The 21,337-nt window shown below is 34.3% G+C and overlaps 1 long non-coding RNA gene across 3 annotated transcripts; it reads left to right on the forward strand.

The window, feature by feature from the left end:
- The first annotated feature begins 8,819 nt into the window (after positions 1 to 8,819).
- LOC130459990 (uncharacterized) lies at positions 8,820 to 13,803 on the forward strand. 3 transcript variants are annotated; one of them, XR_008919787.1, is made up of 7 exons: positions 8,820 to 10,101; positions 10,852 to 10,917; positions 11,014 to 11,071; positions 11,716 to 11,809; positions 11,958 to 12,077; positions 12,903 to 13,022; positions 13,537 to 13,803. It is a non-coding gene; the product is annotated as an uncharacterized lncRNA (long non-coding RNA). The 3 variants fall into 3 exon arrangements; XR_008919786.1 differs by lacking the exon at positions 12,903 to 13,022; XR_008919788.1 differs by lacking the exon at positions 12,903 to 13,022 and having other exon boundaries at positions 10,875 to 11,071.
- The last annotated feature ends 7,534 nt before the right edge of the window (positions 13,804 to 21,337 follow it).

The following is a 21,337-nucleotide window of genomic DNA, read 5'->3' on the forward strand; positions in this document are numbered from 1 at the left end:
AATCATAATAATAAATCATTACGCCGTAGTTAGTAGAAAATTACAAACAGTAATGATGCTAAATTGGTAAGTAAACGTACGTGATGTCAAAACATGGGTAGTGCTATTCTAATTAGCTGACAAAGCAGTGAGCATTCCTTGGACCACACCTTCTAATTATAGCCACTTTCAAAGTTGTAGATAATTTTTGCAACTTTTAGTGTTGGATATAAGGTAAAGAGTTAGTTTTTAAGCTCTACTTTTTTGTGAAAATGGATTTGTTCCACATTGATAGAAATGTAAAATGATGACTTTGAAGCTTATTATTTAAAGTTAATGTGGTTGTTCCACATTGAGGAACAAATGAAGTTTTTTTTAGTTTAAATAAAGTAGTAAGCTTTATAATGTTTGAAGTGGACTAGAAGGAAGCATTTCGATGCGCGCCGAAGGATTCTAAGATAGTGTTTTGTAACACGTCGTAGCTCTAATGCAAATTATGCAATCGTTGTATTGTTTTTTTTTTAAGGGATTGTATTGTTCTCCTTCGTAGGTGTGTGCAAAAACCCGATTTTGGACCGGACCGAATTTTCCTTAATAAAATATAATATAACCTATTTAAAAATTTAATTCTCTCCTTTAATATGTTGTAAATATTATTATATTGTGATATATTTTATTTTAGCTTCCAAGAAAGGCCTCTAACAAATAGTTTTTTTTTATATTTTTCTTTTTTATCATAATTTTTATAAAAAAGAAATAATACATAGAAATAGGTCTATTACCGGTCCAAATCGGTCCGGTCTGGATTTTGGATCGAATTTTTCGGTCCCGTCCGGATTCGGTCCAAGTAAACCGGTCCGGTCTTCGGATCTTGAATGATCAGAATTTCGATCTTCGATCCGATCCGGATCGGTCCGATCCGATCCGAATTTGGACCGATGAACACCCCTAGTCCTTCGTCATGATTTAAGTGCACATTTAAGTGTTAATTAAAATCTAAGGTGCAAACGATTACTCCGCAGAAGTGAATGTAAGTTGACTTTTAATGACTACTACCTCCACCCAACTCAACCCATCTAAATTGGCTAGCTTATTATCTAGTGCAGATTTCGTGTCTGATCCCTTAATTTTTGACAGGGATTAATAAGATTTTAGTCTAATGGCAAAAAATATACTTAATATGTATTTTTACTGTACTTAGTTTAAATATTGTACATACGATTTATTTCCTCCGTTCCGTAATAGATGCATCGTTTCTCTTTTAGACACTATTCATTAATTAACTTTGACAATTATTCTTTCATATTATGTAAAAACAAATATAGTCAAGTGAGATCTTGTTAAATTCGTATCAATGTGAGGATTTCAAATATCAATTTTTTATAATTTTTACTTATACGCAATTAGAGATATTAATGTTCAAAGAAACTAGTTGGGATACGTGAAAATAAAAATGATGCATTTATTGCGAAACGGATTTATTATTAGCACGAAAACACCGAAGAAAATAGACATGGGTCCCAATCGGATTTGGTGTGCTTGCCTGTAATTCTTGGTGTCCACATATAGGTAGAGAAACCTCGTGGCTTGAGTATGGGCTCGATAAAGATCCTTGGTGTGCTCATAGGTGGGGCCCTCACAACATTTTTGCACCGCACAAATACAATTATTATTTGGCTTCCAAATCAAGTTTGCTATACTTTCGTGAGGTGTTTCCTGTTTAGCATATTTATTTTATGACTGGTCACTGTTCTTCTGTTACATTGTTTATTTCAAAGAATAAAGGAGGATTAGCTTACTGTTTATTTCATTGTTGTATACTTGAATTGTCAATTTGTGAGGTTATTATGTTACTCGTACAGTTTTCTTTATTTTGAATGGATGATATTTTTCAATGTTTAATGGCTGAAATGGTTGGAGATTTGGAGGCACTACTAGACCATATTTTTCAAACATTATTAATCATTTGCATGTTATGAGTTTTTCATTATACATATTTGACCATTAAAATATTTAAATAAATTATATACTAAATAACAAATTTCTGAAGTCTATCTAATTTCAATCGAAATAATAATTATATACCTGGAAGTAGGGGTGTCAAATCGGATTAACGGATCGAATTTGGGTCGGACTCATCGGATTCGGGTTGTAACGGATCGGATTGGAACGGATTAAATTGGCTAACGGGTCGGATCGGATCGGATTGAAAACTTAACGGATCGGATCGGGTCGGATTTTTTATGCACGGGTTCATATCGGATCGGATTGTAAACAGGTCGGATTGTATTCGGGTTGGGTCGGATCGGATCGGATCGGAACATGACGGATTGTTAACGGGTTTAGCCGGACTATAACGGGTTGGACTCATATCGGATCGGATTAATCGGGTAACGAACTAACACGGATCGGATTGAAACGAATTTAGCCGGGCCGGGTCCATTTGGTTCCAAATTATATAACTATAATATCACTGACTTAATTAGGAGACGAAAACGATAACTAACTTTTAAAAGTAATAAGAATTTAAGATCAGTAATATAAGTTATTGAGTATATAGTATAAAACTTAGTTTAATACTACATTTGTTCCTGAAAGTTCTTTACGCCTTAAATTTACATCAATTACAAGTTTCATTTGAGCAGAATATATAAAGGGAGAATGAAGTACAAGTACATCATATAACTAATAGTCATACGCTTAATTGGTAGTGCAACATAACTAATGTTCTCTTATGGGTCGCGAACGATTTGGGTTAAACGGGTTCGGATCGAAATTGGTTTGGATTAAACGGGTCATGGTTGAAACGGTTCGGATTAAACGAATTTTCCTCGGGTTGGAACGGATTCGGGTTCAAATGGATCGGATCATAAACGGGTTTCGGATCGCTTCGGTTCGGATTAAACGGATTCGGATTGTCACGGATCGGTCTGTTATCGGATTCGGATCTTAATCGGATCTATATTAACGGATTGAGTCGGATTCGGGTTGAATATAATCGGACCAGATCGGATTCCGGATCTTAGCTCACGGGTTTTAAACGGTTCGAATTCTAAACGGTCAGACAAACCCATCGGATTCACTGAGTCGGATTGAGAATTGACACCCCTACCTGAAAGCCTATACCACGATAATATCGAGCTCAGTGACATAAGCTTATCCAATTTTCACCTTTTCAAATTCAACAACAAATAAATTAAGACTAGAGTTTTGCTAAGCCTTTCTCATATATAGTAAGTTTCGACTATGGCCGAGACTTTTGTCATTTGAACTTCTGCCATGATAAAAGGTCATGCAAGCAATAGACACCTTATCCATGGTAGGAGTTCAACCGGCATAAGTCTATGTTATTGTTTATACCTAACAAACAAATAGGTAAAAAAGTACTTGTTGATCGAGGTTATGTGGGATGACTTCGACATATATACTTTACAACACATTTTTTATGGTGGAAGATATTATTGTTGGTGTATATACTCCTACTGCAGCTTCTACTACAACTGCATCATGCAGCATACAAGCCAGCAAGCAACAGCATACAAGCCAGCAAGCAACCACCCCTACTGCACGAAGCTTCTAGAAGGAATCAGCTCAACAAACTCCCCTAAATTCTAGGAATTCTGTTAGCTTATTGTTAGCACTGTAATAATCAGTTAGAGTTGTATTAATGCTGATGTGTAGGATTGCTGGCATCTCATTGGTTAGACCACGTAGCATTCAGTGTATATAAACTCATCACTCTGTAATTATCATTCAATCAAGAAGATCAGTTTATGATTTCATCAAACACTTTTCTCTTTCTCTCTTTTTCTTTCTGTCATTGTGCAGATTGTCAATAGACAATCAAGGTTAAATATCAACTGTGAGGTTGATTTTAACATGGTATCAGAGCAGTTGATCAACTGATCCTGCTGTTTTTCGTTCAATTGGTTGAATCAATTGAAGCTTTTCAATCATTCTTTTCTTAGTTTTCTTCTAGAAAATTCAATTGCAAAATGCCTGCAGATCAGCAAACAGATCAATCACTAAATCCTAACTCTGCTTATTATCTAAGCAATAGTGATCTGAATGCCACAAAACTGGTGAGCATTGAATTTGAGGGACAATACTTTAATGATTGGAAAAGGTCTATGATGATTGCGTTGTCAGCAAGAAACAAATTGTGCTTCATTGATGGATCCTTGAATCAACCAGCAGCAAACTCCACCAATTACAGGTTGTGGTGCAGATGTAATGACTTGGTGATATCTTGGATGTTAGCATCTCTAGAGCCTAAGATAGCAAGAAGTGTCTTATACCTCAAAACTGCAAGAGAGATATGGCTGGAATTGGCTGACAGATATTGCAGAGAGTCTGGTCCTCAGTTGTATGCAGTACAACAACAGTTAAGTGAGTTGGTTCAAGGAGAGGATGAAGGAATTGCTAGTTTTTTTACCAAGATCAAGCTGTTTTGGGATCAGTTAGACGGTTTGGAACCTTTGCCTACATGTGTGTGTACTGGTTGTAGCTGCACATTGACACAGCAGCTTCTCAAGACTCAACAAAATCAAAGACTAATTCATTTTTTAATGAAACTGAATCAGAAGTATGAGCATCCAAAGAGCACAATATTAATGATGAATCCTCTGCCTACAATTTCTAAAGCATATGGCCTTTTGCTTCAAGAAGAGCAACAGAAAGAGATGCATGATGTCAAATATCAGCCTAATCAAGAATCTACAGCTTTCAATGCTAGAAGGTTTGACAAACCATACAAACCTCAGTATGTTTCAAATTCTGGTGCTGGATTTCAGAATGGAGGTAGTGCAAATCAATTCAGGAATACAACTAGAAACAACCTGTTTTGTGATCATTGCAAAATGAAGAATCATACTATTGATAGATGCTGGAAACTACATGGTTATCCTAAAGACTTCAAGAACAAAGGAAAGAGAGTTGCAGCTGCAGCTTCACTAGATGATTACTCTCTCAAGGAAACACAAACTGAAAGAGAACCAGGAGCAGTTCATGCTACCTTCACTGAAGAACAATACAGCCAGTTAATGCAGTATCTGAACAACAATCAAGTTGCTAATCAACCTGAGAATTCTGGATCTCACTCACTTGGTTTAGCTGCTACCTCACAACACAAAGGTATTTTCTGTCTATCTGCTAATTTTAAGAGAAATTGGATTTTAGATAGTGGTGCAAGTGATCATATGTGTTCAAACCTATCTTTATTTGATTCTTTTGAAACTGTGAGTAAAGATCAGCACACAATCACTATTCCTGATGGCACTGAATTACAAGTCAAACATAAAGGAGTTGTTCACTTAGGTCCAAATATCATTCTCAAGGATGTGCTGCATGTTCCAGAGTTTCAATTCAACCTGATCTCAGTATCTAAATTGTGTTGTGATGCTGGTTGTTCTGTTTCTTTTACAAATAATGACTGTGTTCTTCAGGACCTTTCCAAGAGCAAGCATATTCTGCTTGGTAGGTTACATAAGGGATTGTACAGATTCAATGAAGATTTGATGATTTCAGACACTCACTTCTCTCACAATAACTATGGACTCTCAACCACTGGATCAGCAGCTGTACAGGAAGCCAAACTTTGGCATCTTAGGTTGGGACATATGTCATTTGGAAAAATAAAGAATCTAGATGGAGTTGATGTACCAGGATGTTTAGCAGAGTCATTTTGTCAAATATGTCCATTAGCTAAACAGTCTAGGTCTCCCTTTCCAACCAGTTGTATCAAAACTACTAGACCATTTGAGTTGTTACATATTGATGTATGGGGACCATACTCTATCGTTGATACAGCTAGGTGCAATCAATTTCTCACTATTGTAGATGATCATACAAGAATGACTTGGACTCACCTTATGAGAAATAAAACTGATTCATTGCAGATTATGACTCAATTCCTCTCTTATGTTGAAACACAGTTTGGTTTTAAAGTTCAGTATATTAGATCAGACAATGCTCCTGATTTGATTGAAGGAGGAATGAAAGAACTATTTCTATCCAAAGGTATTTTACAACAGAAGAGTTGTAGTTACACACCACAGCAAAATGGTGTTGTAGAAAGGAAGCATAAACACTTACTTGAGACAGCTAGGGCTTTGTTCTTTCAATCTCACTTACCTGATAAGTACTGGAGTGAGTGCATACTTACAGCTACATATCTTATTAACAGGATGCCTTTAAAGAGCATACAATTTTGTACACCATATGAAAAAATCTTTCATAAGAAACCTGATCTTTCTCATTTGAAAGTGTTTGGTTGTCTGTGCTACATCACAACTCCAAAACTTAACAGGTCCAAGTTTAAACCTAGAGCAGACCCTTGTGTTTTTCTAGGATATCCATCAGATCAAAAGGCTTACAAAGTCCTTAATCTAGCTACACACAAAATTACAACTTCTAGAGATGTTGTTTTTCATGAGAAACATTTTCCTTTTCACTTCTCTTCTGCACCAACACAAACCTACAAAAATAAATTTTTTCTTCCCATCCATACAGATTTTACAGATTCCTCACATTATCCCATCTTTGATCAAAACTCATCTGATCAACCTTCTAATTTAACTTCTGACACCAACAACACAAATTCTCCTACTTCACATTCTTCTCATTCTTCAATTCCTATCTCCACCACTCCTTCTTCTAACCTTCCAAACTCACCTCCTACAGCTACAATTCCACATTTTAATTCTCTTGAATTCCCTATTCTACCTTCCAGAAGGTCTACTAGACAAACTCAACCACCTTCTCATCTCAAAGATTTTGTCTGTCCTCCACCAAAAAGACATTGGTGTAATCTTGTGGCCTATGATTGTCTACCTGACAAACAAAAGGCACTCATTGCTGCACAGTTGGAATTAATTGAGCCTACTTCTTATTCAGAAGCAGCAACAGACAGCAACTGGATAGCAGCTATGGAAAAGGAAATCACAGCTTTGGATAAAAATCATACTTGGGATTTTGTTGTTCTTCCCAAGGGTAAAAAGGCAATTGGATGTAAGTGGGTTTTCAGAATTAAAAAGAATGCTGATGGAACAATTGAAAGATATAAGGCTAGGTTGGTTGCCAAGGGCTTCACCCAGAAGTTTGGTATAGATTATCATGAGACATTCTCTCCTGTAGTCAAAATGTCCACAGTCAGGTGTTTAATCTCATTGGCTGCCAGTAAGGGTTGGAAATTGTTCCAACTAGACATCAATAATGCCTTTTTACATGGAAATCTTGATGAGGAGGTGTACATGAAGGTCCCAGAAGGTGTTACTGCCCCTCATGGTCATGTTTGCAAACTGACCAAATCACTTTATGGTTTAAAACAAGCTTCTAGACAATGGTTTGCTAGATTGCTTCATGAACTCACCTCTCAAGGTTTTAAACAATCCAAGAATGATTATTCTCTCTTCATTAAACATGACACTGGTGACATCACTATAGTGGCAGTATATGTGGATGATATTATCATCACAGGGTCCAATCCAGCTACCATTTGTGCTCTCAAAAGTCATCTTCATCACACTTTCAGCATCAAAGATTTAGGTCTCTTAAATTTCTTCCTTGGTATTGAAGTTTGTCACACATCAGAGGGATATGTTCTTACTCAGAGGAAATATACCAAGGAGATGTTACAGGATTGTGTTTTAAACATTTCAAAACCAGCTGTTACACCTTTCCCTTTGAATCTGAAACTCACTCCTGATGGTGACATTTATCCCAATCCTGAACTGTATAGATGCTATGTGGGCAAGCTTAATTTCTTAACACATACTAGACCTGATCTAGCTTTTGCTGTTCAATCCCTCAGTCAGTCCATGCACTCCCCCAGAGTTCCTCATGTTGATGCCCTTATTCATACACTGAGATTTGTCAATCACACTGCTGGTCAAGGTATTCTTCTTAAAGCCACTGACAAGCTTACATTACAAGCTTTTTCTGACTCTGATTGGGCTGCTTGTCCTACAACAAGGAAGTCAGTCACTGGTTACATCTTACTCTTGGGCAATTCTCCTATTAGCTGGAAGTCCAAGAAACAGTCCACCATCTCTAAAAGTTCTTCTGAAGCTGAATATAGAGCCATGTCTCAAGCTGCTAGTGAAGTTTCTTGGATTGTTAGGTTATTGGAGGAGCTTGGTGTTTCTAACCTACAACCTGTTCAACTCAATTGTGACAATCAATCAGCCCTTCACATTGCAAAGAACCCCATTTTCCATGAAAGAACTAAACACATAGAGGTGGATTGTCACTTTACAAGGGATAAAGTTCTTGAGGGTTTACTGCAACTGAGTTATCTTCCAACTCAACATCAATTGGCTGACATCTTTACTAAGATACTTCCTAGTCCTCAACACAGACTTCTCTCCTCCAAACTTGGAATGACAAATGTTTCTCTCATCCCAAGTTTGAGGGGGGGTGTTGGTGTATATACTCCTACTGCAGCTTCTACTACAACTGCATCATGCAGCATACAAGCCAGCAAGCAACAGCATACAAGCCAGCAAGCAACCACCCCTACTGCACGAAGCTTCTAGAAGGAATCAGCTCAACAAACTCCCCTAAATTCTAGGAATTCTGTTAGCTTATTGTTAGCACTGTAATAATCAGTTAGAGTTGTATTAATGCTGATGTGTAGGATTGCTGGCATCTCATTGGTTAGACCACGTAGCATTCAGTGTATATAAACTCATCACTCTGTAATTATCATTCAATCAAGAAGATCAGTTTATGATTTCATCAAACACTTTTCTCTTTCTCTCTTTTTCTTTCTGTCATTGTGCAGATTGTCAATAGACAATCAAGGTTAAATATCAACTGTGAGGTTGATTTTAACAATTATACTGGCTCGGTGTGGTGGTCACTGGATTTCTAAATACAGTGGTAGCTGCTGGAGTGGTGGTCGCTGGAGTGATGGCTACCGAAATTATGTGGTGGTGGAAGGTTGAAAATGGAAAGTGAGATCTTTTACCAACCTGGATACTTTGATTTAAATTCTAATTCCCAAACTAACAAAATTTATTCACTAAAATGACTATTTTGACTTTGAGACACAAATCACTGAATTGGTCTTGTTTTTTTTTTTTTTTTTAAATATTTAATCAATCTAATTTGGTTTTATTTAGTTTTTCTTAAGACTAGTTGGGCCTCCGCGTGCGCAGCCAACTTGGTTAATCAATGGTTGCAGCTGCTTCTCTAATCAATGGTTGTTATTGCTCTAGCTATCCATATATTTCTATATCTCAAGAAAAATAGCAATAAAAAACTAACCTCAATGAGTTATCCGATCAAAAGGTAATGTTAAAGATGACTTTAGTTAAAATGTCTATCAAGATGTTTACTAACTTGTCCTTTAATCGTCATTTAATTTAATGAAAAATAATGATTAATATTTATTTACTCTCAAATTAATGAAAACAATGATTAATATTTGTTTACTCACAAATAATGATGATAATAGTCAAACCTGGTTATCTGTTCATTTACCTGCAATTAAGATACACTACTTTTCCGATTTATCTGCAATTAAGATAAACTACTTTTTCGATAATAGATAAATTACTAAGTTGGACTAATATTAGAAATTATAGATACAAAAAATATGTACAATGTTGTGGTTATTTTATTTTAAGTACAAACATTTACACATAGTATTTAAAAAGATAGTACATATATCACTACTACAAAAATTGGCAAAGAGATCTATTAAATAAGACCCATTAGGTAAAAAGCAGGTCTCTTTAGTGGAAGAGACCCCGTATAACAAAAAGCGGATCTCTTATAACGCGTGGCCCTGTTAAATGAAAAAGAAAAGAGCCAATTTCACAAAACACGGGTCTGTTATCTCCCGTGGGCCCCAATTGATGAAAATGAAGAAGCCTGATATCCAAAAACACGGGTCTCTTCTCCACACCCCTCCTTTTTTTATCTCTCTTCTTGTCTTCCTCTACAGCGAGCAAACAAAAGTTAAACTTTAATTTCTCTCTCCTCTACAACCTTCGACAATGTTCACTCTTCACAAAAAAAAGGAGTCTTAGTGAAAACCTAAAGAAGGCGACGGCGAAGAAGATCTTTGGAGCAGATCTGCTATCAAAAGAAGCAAATGATCGAGAGCGGATTTCACTGGTATTTCCCTTTTCTCTGCAATGTTTGCTATTTGTTTTGAAGTTCTATCGTAATTAAAGGTTCAATCGTTAAAATTGGATGGTGATACTTGCCTAAGGTGTAGGTTTTTCAATTAGGGCAACAATTTGTTCTTTTTCAGCATCTCTAGTAAAATTGTGAAAATTGCAGGTATTTGATGTTATATTTGTCAGTGATAGATTTAGGTTTAATGTGTATTCAATTGAAATTGAAACGGCTTGATTTATGAAATTGTGATATAAGTGTATGAAATGGAATAAACAACAGGAAAGGTGCAATTTTGCTAATTTGGTTCAATTAGACGCGATTCTTGGTTATTCGGATAATTATTGTTGGTTTATGTTGCTGATTGCTTGGTTTCAAACTCCAGACCTCCATTTATACGTCGACTAATCTTGTTGTTGGTTAACTGCCCGGAAGGTATTGTGAATATAATTATAGAAGGTGGGGAAGTTTTGTATCTATTTTCTGCAATTTTTTAGCAGTAGGTGCCCATGGTAATTCCCTTATTTTGTTGATATCCACCACTCATAGAGAACGTAACGAAACTGCTCCATCTTGCGCATTTAATAGTTCAGGACCTATTAAAAGTATCCTGGTGTATAACCAACATTTACTTTTTTGAGTCTTCTATCTTCTGAAATCTGCCACTGTTAATGGGCATTTGCATAGTCCATGACTTGAATCATTTGCATATTTAATGACTTGAATCAAAATTGTCTTTTTTAACAGGTTTTTTCCCCTATATTTTGTAGTGGTGTGGCTGAACAGGGAAACGATGAAGCTACAAAGCTGCAGGTAACGAATTCAAAGAGGTTAGTAAAGGTAGAGGCACTCCTCTGTTTGCAGCTCCTGATTTATGTGCCTTTGGAACCTTTTTTTCCCTGGGTGCAGCAGTTCCTGAATGAGATCTTGTAAATTACCAAGCAGAAGTTTTGGTTAAAATAGCTAGGTAAAATAAGCTTATTACCTTATGTTTATCCCAACATATTTTGAATGTTGTTGAATTTTTTTGTTGGGTGTTTGTCTGTGTGTTTGGAACTGGTTTTGCTGGTGGTAGTGTTCAGGCCTATTTGCTTGAGGTGTTAGCACTTAGCAGTAGTTTTGTACAAACCTTCTTAGAGATTTTTGCTTGCATTGCCTTCCTTTCTTGAATTGTTTATGAGTTGTTGAAGACACAATGTAATCAAAAGTTGAAAAGGACCAATTAATTCAACCAAGGTAAAGTCACCTGTTGCTTATCGTAGTCGAATGACTTCTCTGCTTGCTAAAAGTACAGCTGATAACTTTATAACTTAAGTAAGACATTGTTTCCTTTCCTAGTTTTTTGTCTCAGTCATGTTACCGAAAACTGATTGGGTAGAAGTTTTCCTTGTCCACATTTTATGTACTGTTCTGGCCCCACTACAACAAAAGTTGGCAAAGAGATTCCTCAAATAAGACCCATAATTCTCCTTTATGTTCGTTCTGATATTTTTGGTGTAATGCTCAGCTATATTTTTAAGGGTTTTCTTGTTTATTTCTGATATATGCAGTGCTAGTATATTTTAGTGATGTGAAATTATGATGGAAGTGATGTCTTTGTTTGAATTACAGGAAGTTTTCAAATGTTGCTCCAACTAAACCTTTTAGACTTGGATTGGATGAGATTTTGAACACTCTTGACAGGGCCTACATTATCACTGAGTAGGTATATGAAGTTTGAAATCATATTCTAGATGTTTATTTCCCTGTAAGGGAACATCTAAACTATATATTACATAAGTGTATGTTATTATACTATATGATGTATTTGAAAAGGTTATGCCTCATAGTTTGATTTTCACTTCCTCATTCAGGAATATGATGGTGTTGCCGAGCTAGACACCCTAGAAGGAGAGTAAGAAGAATCGTACAAAGATAGCATAATACTTCGATTATCCAACTCCAAACTCACTTCACAGACACCAGATATGCAGGTGGGACATCTTCTCCATATCAATCAATCAATGGATTATTCAAAAATAATCACTTAGTGCTTAATTACCTGAGTGACTCCAAGTAAATAATCAGGAACCCCCTCATATTTTTTGGAAGAGGGTTAGAAGAAAGGGTTTCATGCTTAATTCATTTCACCTGAATCCCCTTATGTGAATTTTTTCATAGCTTTCATCTGAACCTGAATGTATGATTCATTTCTGGTTACACTGGAACGCTGCTTTTATATTTGAGAATCAGTCAACACGGCTATAACATTTGACTGTTCTTTTTGTAGCTTTCGTGAAACAAGCTGTAGGAACTAATGTTTGTATTCTGTATAACTCTTTGATAATCTACCTAATATGACGAATTCATGATTTTTAAAGCATATCTTCTGGTGGACTTAAGCATTGTTATAAAGATGGAGCTTCCTTGATCTTGTATCAAAAGTTTCGTTAAGGTGTTATAGGCGTAGGATTGGGCTTGCTTATGGAGTTATGTGGCGTATGACTTTGCCTTTCTGATATGATATGGGTTTAGCCTTTTCTCTAAGTATTCGAGTATTAATTACCTTATCAATTTGCATTTTATTTGAAAAATGTCTATCCCTCCAATGAATTATCTTGTTGATTTTTCTTGTTGTGTGAAATTGCTTTAATTTCCTTACCTGGTTGGCTAATTGTACTGTATTTAGTCTCACTTTAGTTATCTGAGAATTATTAGGTAGATCTGAATATTTGAAAAGTTTTAAGAATACAGTGAAATTTTTTCAAAGAAAAAGGTTGGATGAGAAATAACAAGCATTTTCTGAAATGTACAAACAGGCTGTAGCCTGTAGGTTTATCAAAGTGTCCATGAAGGAGTCAACTATGGATCAAGTTTCAGTTATTAATCCATCTCAATATACACAAGTCAAAAGTCACAGGCAGTTACCTAGTGGTTAAGTGAGTAATATACCTTCAACTTTTTGTCAGAACTCATATTCTGATGATTTATTGACTTTGGATTCTTTCAATTCCTCTATGTTTGTCTAACTTACAGATTCATGGATCACAAGCATTGCTCGTGGTTATCCCGGCCTTAAATTAACTTGTTTATAATTTCTTTGTCGATCACAAGCATTCTATATATTTCGTATATACTATGATGTGGGTTTGCTGCTGCAATACTCTGGTGGTGTTTCTTTTTGTTGTGGATAAGTGGGATTGCAGTCCTGTTAGAATTTCAGTTGGTTGGTGTTGTTGGATGGCTACCTGCTGTTTTTTTTGGAGTTTTCTTTGGTGTCTTAATGCTGATGTCCTTTAGTTTAGGCAACGAAATAAATTTCCCGTAATATATTGATGGTTGGTATTCACAGTTTCATTCAGCTGTTTATATATTTCTTATCGTAAATCGGTAAATGAGTCGGTTTTTTTAAATTATCCTTTGTTTAACTACTAATTATGCTACTCATTACAGTTTTCTGAAGAAACTTATTCATCGGGAAATGTGGATGAGGTTAGAGATATGTGGGTCGAGTATTTGCTCAAGCAAGAAGCGGATGAAGAAAACCAAGTTGATGGTATGAAAATAACTCCATGAGTTTCGGTTCCAATTGTTGGTAAATTGGCGTGAATGATTATATTTTTGAATTGATTTTTGTTTTACGTTTTTTGGAAATTGCGATGTAAAGCTTTGACGTTTATGCAAATTACAATTTATGTAAAGCTTGCGTTTTGAGCATTACTTGTGGGAAATATTTTTTTTTTGTTAATATATGGATTATGGAATTGTTCTCTAATTATTACAAATTATGTATTATAGCAGGTGTGGTTTTGTGCGTTTGATGCCTGCTGGCAGGTGTAATATATGTATATTAATTCTGAATTGGCGCAGCTGACATGTATTCTGCTATTATCGAATTTTTTTTTTCAAAAAAAGGTTTCAAAGAGACCCGTCAGGTGTAATAAAGGCACTCTAGTTATAATAATAAAAAATTCAAAGAGACCCCATATCTAAGATATGAGATCTTAATTTGAAAAAAATAATAATAATAAAAATAACAAAGAGACCCCCTATCTTATATATGAGGTCTTAACTACTTTAATAAACAAAAATATAAATATTCAAAGAGACCTCCTATCTCAGTTATGGGGTCTGAACATTTAGCAAACAGATCTCATATCTCTAATAAGAGGTCTCTTTCCCTTCTAAAATATTTTCACCAACGTTTACATAAGAGACCCTCTTTCTTACGTGGGAGGTCTCTAACTTTTAACAAACAGACCCCCTCTTCATGAGGGGGTCTCTTTATCAAAGAGACCTGTGAGATAGAGACCCCTTGAAAGGAGATCTCTTAAGCCATTTTGGAAGGGTCTCTTTGCCCTTTTTTGTAGTAGTGTATATAAAAGATGTTCTACAGCTTAAGTTTTGAAATTTTGTTTGACATTTGTTGTAATAGTTGTTGATGGTTATGTTCTTCTAATTTCAGTGGGTAGTAGTTATAATCTCCAACGTCTATGTTGTATGTTTGTTGAAGATACTTAATTGCTTGTGTTGCAGCATTTTCTTGTGAAGGACCAAGTCGTGTTGTTGATGTTCCTATAAATCATACAGATCCAATGGTATTTGGAATTCCGTGTAGATCTATATATGCTTTCATCTCATCATCGGAGATTGCATGAATTTCAAATTCTGCTCGAGGTAATCCTAATTGCATCAAAACATCGTGCAGTATTAGTTTGATATTTACCTCTATTACTCGGCGTGGTTCCGTCATTAGTTGTGACAGAAAGACTATATGAAGAAAGGTTGTAATAATTTAATGTTCTTGTGATTTTGTGCTTTCGATAGTACGTGGATGGTAGCGTCGTACTTTTTATCTTTGTATTTATAGGCGTAGCTTAAGAGATGTAGCAAGGATTAATTAGTACAGAAAATTTGAATGTGTAAGATTCATATTGGCCTTGATATTTTTCTTACACGTGTTTAAAAGTAGAATAAGAGTTTTCAATATTGGTGTCATGTGGTGACATGCAATATTATTTGATAACTCTAAAAATAACGTATGATTATAATATTTATCTTATTATGGTGCACTCTGATTCATTTTTTGTACCATGAGTTTTTCACGTGGCATGCGTTGTCATATAAAATTTCATGTTGTTGTCAAGAATTTGGGAATTTAAAATTTCATATTTTTAATTAACAATATTTAGTACGTACGAAGTAATTAAGAATGCAAAAGGAGACGGTCCGATCTCCACATCAGCATATCATTGATAATATTTCTTTTATGAAGCAAATAATTTTTGGATAATTTTTAATATAGACTGGTTTTTTTAAGATGAACTTTCATTATGGAATTGTCGTGGTGGAAATTGGTCAAAACAGAGTAACGGGCTCAACAATACTCTTGGTGGTATAGTTTAATTATTTATATAGGGTATAACAATCCGAATCCGATTTATGCAAAACTAATACCTTGCTAATAAGCTCTTCTATTCTTCATTTCCCTAATCATCGTTATAAATTCGTAATAAATTACTCCGTAATTGAACTTTTAGCATACAAAAATCATGTATACGATAATTGTAAAATAATAACCTTGTATGCGTGAGTTTATCTTGCCTAGAATTTCTTTCTCTTTAGTATTTCAACATTTATTAATCACAAATAATATAACATGTACTACGTATTTTAGTGTAATAAAGTAACTATATTCGGTAATTTTCATTAGTGTATATTGTATATTATAGATTAAATTTTTTTATATAATACGAAGTAACTTTCTATTTTGTTATTTAAGTCTCCATACTTCTCTTTTTACAAAATTGTAAAATTCGGATCGGATCCGGATATCCAAAACTTAAAAATCGTGATCCGTATCCAATCCGGTTTTTTCCTCAAAAATTTGGATCCGTTATCCAATCCAATTTTATCGGATCGGATATCCAAAAAAACGGATAATTCAACCGGATAGAGGATCGGAAATATGAATATCCATTTTTTCGTTTTTTTTTGCTCACTCCTAGTTCGAATTAGCAAAATTTTAAAAAAAATCTCAAACTTCTATTAGTACGTAGTATATACTAAAACAATTATCAGAAATTGCACATGTTATTTTCTGGTGCAATTTTTTCCTGCCAAAAACGTATTCTTAAAATATATTACGGTTCTTATTTATTTAATTATTTTCATGCATTTCTTATAAACGGATTATGTATCCTAAAAAATACGAAGTATCTTATTTATTTTCTTGCATTTCTTATAAACGGTTTATATATGTATAGAAAAAAATATTCGGATTGTAGAATATGACAATAATAGATACTCCGTACTATATAATAATAATTTGTTTACAATTATTTTGGAAATATTTTAGTCAAATTGGTATATCATTAATGGAAAAGATATTTTCTAATATTTTGATCAAATTAGCATATTAAACATGTAAAATATGTAATGCATAGTAGAAAGAAAATTTATATTAGATGATTAAATGAGTGTGTTCGAGATTTGTTAATTATACGTGAGTTTAAGGGGAAAAATATTTAATAAAAAGTATGATTAGTAATAGTTTTAGAATAATCGTGCGCATATAGGACATAATCTAGTAGTGAAAATAATACTGTGCTAAACAACGATATCTTATTTTCAATCTTAAGTGACAAACTACTCCATACGGCGCAGTATATAAGAGATGGAGTAGTAAAATTCCGTCTACTAATTTCTCTCTAAAAATAGCAAGATAGTGAAAAATAATTAGACACCTAAGAAAATCGCTAGCCAAAAGCTGACCTAGACTTATCAAATTAATTAGTAGTAAAATCAATTGCTAACCAGTAGGGTCACACTTTTTTTTTTTTTGGAAGTGTAATATTTTTCTAACCTTTATTTGAGAAAATTATCTGAATTAGCAATTTAATAGTATATGATAAGCATAAACAATCTTACGATTTAATTTCATTCATTAAATAGTGTCCAAAATTGCAGTAATCAAAATATAAACATAAGCCTAATCCAGAAGATAGCGAGCAACTTGATGCTTTTCTTTATATGGAAATTGCAAGCCTAAGCTAAAGATGACAACAAACCATAAACAATGTAAACATGATGACACGTGTCTAAATTGTATGAAAAGGAGGAACAAAAATCAGAAGGGAGTGGGTACTACTTACACTCACATACGTAATTATGCAAAAGAGAGGGGAAAAAAAGTTAAAATAAAGGAGGAATGGAAAGTGAGGGACATGGAAGGAATTATTCCAAAAGACAGCACTGTACAATTGGGTTTTTGCTCCAAACTTTCTATTCTCTTTTATATGTAGTGTTAGATTTGGGCTTATTATATTTTTTTATTTTTTTATAAGCAATATAACTACTTTCTCTATTTTTTTAAATGACACAATTATTTAGGTACGTTTTCCAATGCACGATTTCAAACATTAATATCTTCATTATGGATAAGAAAAAATTATAACAGTTGATATTTAAAAAATATTTATTGAGACGAATCTAATAAGACCCATACGACTATGTTTGTTTTTCTGAAGTATAAATCACAAAAGGAAGTTAAAGGTGCTTGTGTGAATATTGTCTAAAACCCAATTGTGCCATGTAAATAAAAACGGAGGAATTATATATTTATATTAATGTCATGGAGCAAAAGATTAAAAGAACAGTCCTTTAAAAAAAAGGATTAAAAGAACAAAGCATCCATGATCGAAACAACCTTGATGAATTTCATAAATAAGGTATATGTATAGGGCGAAAACATGACTAATTGCTTGTTGGTTCAGTGGTGATTGAGGCTGAACTTGATAGGGAGAACCCGTGTTTGATCCCTGCAACAATAATTGGGCGGGGACTGGAACCTAACCACCCATAACTCGCCCCGAATCCGGATTAGCCCTAAGGGTGAACTGAATGCTAACACAAAAAAGAAAAAATAGGGCGAAAACATGAAATTTTCGACCTAAACCACATTTTTATTATGGAGTACCACAAATCCAAAATGATGGATATTATGTACGGAGCAAATAAATTCTGTAACTATTTCGTTTTTTTATCTTTTTTGATATTCAGCTAATTGAAGAAATTATGGGATACATACAACTATACAACGTGCTTCTCCCCTCTCTCCCTCTTTTCTCTCTCTTTTTAGGGTTTACAAAAATCAGGGTTTTCTAGGGCGGAAATAGCCAATTTTCTTCGGAAATTTGGTTATTTCCGCCCCTTCTCTTTCAATTCTGTTGTGTTTTTGCGTTAAATCTCAATAAAACTACATAGTTTCAGTGTAGTAAGTACCCCTATGGTGGGTTTAATTGTTTCGGTGTAGTAAGTACCCCTATGGTGGATTTGTTTTTAGTTAAATTTGTGTCTTTAGTTTAGTTTAAGTTGTTTCTTCGGTAAAGATTTATGCGGGATCGAAGAGGATGTCAATCTTTCGACTACAATTAGACGAATCAGGTGGTAATCATATTTGTCACGGCTACAACAGATCTATAGACCCCCTCGTCAATGAAGGCTGTAAATCACAACGATATAAAAGAGGGTATACAGAATGTTTGATATACTACGATCGTAGCTATGGTGAAAGAAAGTTTTTATTTGATTCGATTGTTATGTATTTGTTAGATTTAAATCTTTATGTAGATGTCGTATGACTTTTTATCAATGAATTAATTTGTTGACGAATCAAATAAAAATCGAATCTTTATGTAGATGTCGTATGACTTTTTATCAATGAATTAATTATTATTTTTTGTATTTTTAATTTTTTTTTATATTTACTTATTAATTAGGGAGGACGATAAAACATCTGTAAAAAAAAAATCATTTTTTGATGATATTTTTTCCTTAATGTTTAATTTAGAAAAATAATAATCATAGAAATATTTATAATTAGCTTAGTGTAGTCATAACTATGTGATGCATGTGGGGCCTAAACTAGTATAGTTATATAGCGTGCACGGTGCACCAATTGCTAGTGCATCTTGTGGAATGTAGTTATTGTTGGAAACCAATGTTATTCACATGTGATAAGTTGTCTTAAGTTGGAGAAAAATGAGAGAAAATACCAACTTTAAGCTTCAGTACTTGTTCCCACTATCGCCAATCTATACTATATTTATTACATGCAAATTTACAAGAAATTTAGAAATTTAGAGTGACACGTGTCTCTCAGTGAAAACATCTTTCCATTTTATTTTTTATAAATTGCATGCTCTTTCCTTCTCCAATTTCATGTCTCTTCACCACCAAAAAAATTTCATGTCCTTTCACCTCCAAAAAATTTCATACCCCTTTATCTTTCATTTTTTTCTATTAATTTCAAGCAATATGCCAATTTATATTTCTATCTTCACTGTTTTGTAAATGGAAACGGAACGAAATACATTTACTCTTTTCTTATGAATTGAAAAATTAAAACTCACTCTTAAAACATAACAAAAGTCATGCATAGTACGAGATCAGTACTAGTTGAGTTTATTATCTGGAATTTAACAATAATATCATAATATTAATAGAGATATTGTTTATAATCTTCCAAATTTACACCATTATTTATTTTTCACAACACTATAAGTTCATTTTTCCAAATTCTTAGTTAAAGGCGGTGTACAATAAAATTGTATATCGGGGTAAAAGTTAACTCAAAATGCTTAAAAGTTATCCCGATATAATGTAAATAAAGATAATCATTTTTTCCTTTAAAATGTTTATCCATTAATTTTTTTCCGATAGTATAAAATATAATAAAAACATGTAAAGTTACAAAAAAACTGAGTAAAAATTAATTTTTTTGTGTACCTTATACAATAAAATTTATAAAAATAACAAATAAATAGAACATGTTGAATAGTTCTTATTACAAATCCTTAATGGTCTGTTTGGATATTATCATTTCATTTGAAATGATGGAATTGGCTCAAATACCTTGTTTGGGAATTACAAGGATTTGCATTTGGATTTGGCCCAAATACAACCCTAGAAAAATTAATTCCAATCTTTGGCGTTTGAAATCCACTCTCATATGCCGTCATTTGAAATGCAAGTTGTTGTCTCTCTAGGTCTCTCCTCTTCCTCTCTCCTCTGCTCCCCTCCCTCTCCGTCCACCGCCATTGATAAACTTCTTCCAACTTGATTTTTTTCTCTCATCTCAACCTCCATCAATCCTCACTACTCTTGATTGTCTACCCGACTACCCCTTCCTTCGCAACCTTCTTCGCCGCCTCACAGCTTCTTTATCGTCACCTTCGCCGTTGCCGTTGCCGTCGACCATTTATCGTTCCGGCTCCAGATTTCTATCCATGCTCAAGACGATTCAAAGATTTAGGGTTTGATGAGATTCAAAGATTTAGGGTTTGATTTTCCCCAAATTTCTATGCTTTGAACAAGATGATTTTTATTTTCTAGTCGTTGTTGATTAATAAAATGATTCATGGATTTAGCATATATTAATTTTGGTTAACTGACACTTTTTTCGATTTTGATTCAAACCATTGAATTAGCTTATTCAGGTTGAATTATCCTATTTAATTGTTTCTCAATTAACACATTTTTTATTATTTTTTATTCATACATGTGTGTACTGATTAATGATATCAGTGATTAAATTGTTGAAAGTGGAACCTAAAGGTGTTTGTAATTCGTTGCTAGTTTGGTGTGTAAGTGGTTCCAATAACTAGGGGTGAGCAGATTCACTGGGTACCTGGTACCGGACTCGGAACTGCAAAAGAACTGGCGGGTCTAAAACCGGAACCAACCCCACCGGTACCGATTCTGGATCCAAAAATATGGAACTGTTTGTAACCGGTTCCGGTTCTTAAATTTCTAGACACGGTATCCGGCGGGTACCCGACGGGTACCCGGTTAGAACAATTTGCCTAGCTTTTTATTACTTGCTTCGTTGTGTGTATACGATAAATAAACGGCCCACTACTCTCACTCTCTCAGGAGGCCCTATAGTTAGAACTCCTACCCACTTTATTACCAACTCACTCCTACTTCTCTTCTTTCTCGGAACTCATATTTACATACTTACTCACTTATACTATAACCCTAACAATCACTCACATCAGCCATCATTGCACCAACTCTCAAAGTTTCACCATTTCTAGTTTGTTGAATTTTTCAAGTTATTATTCTCTTTCCTTCCTCTCCTTGTGTCTTTGAATTGAAGTGGGACAAACCCCTGGTGATTACTTTGATGATAAAATCGATCGAATAATGTATAAATGTCAGTGTTATGTGTGCCTCGAATCTTACTTGAAGG

Source organism: Spinacia oleracea, chromosome 4, assembly GCF_020520425.1.
Source record: "Spinacia oleracea cultivar Varoflay chromosome 4, BTI_SOV_V1, whole genome shotgun sequence".
Lineage (NCBI taxonomy): Eukaryota > Viridiplantae > Streptophyta > Magnoliopsida > Caryophyllales > Amaranthaceae > Spinacia > Spinacia oleracea.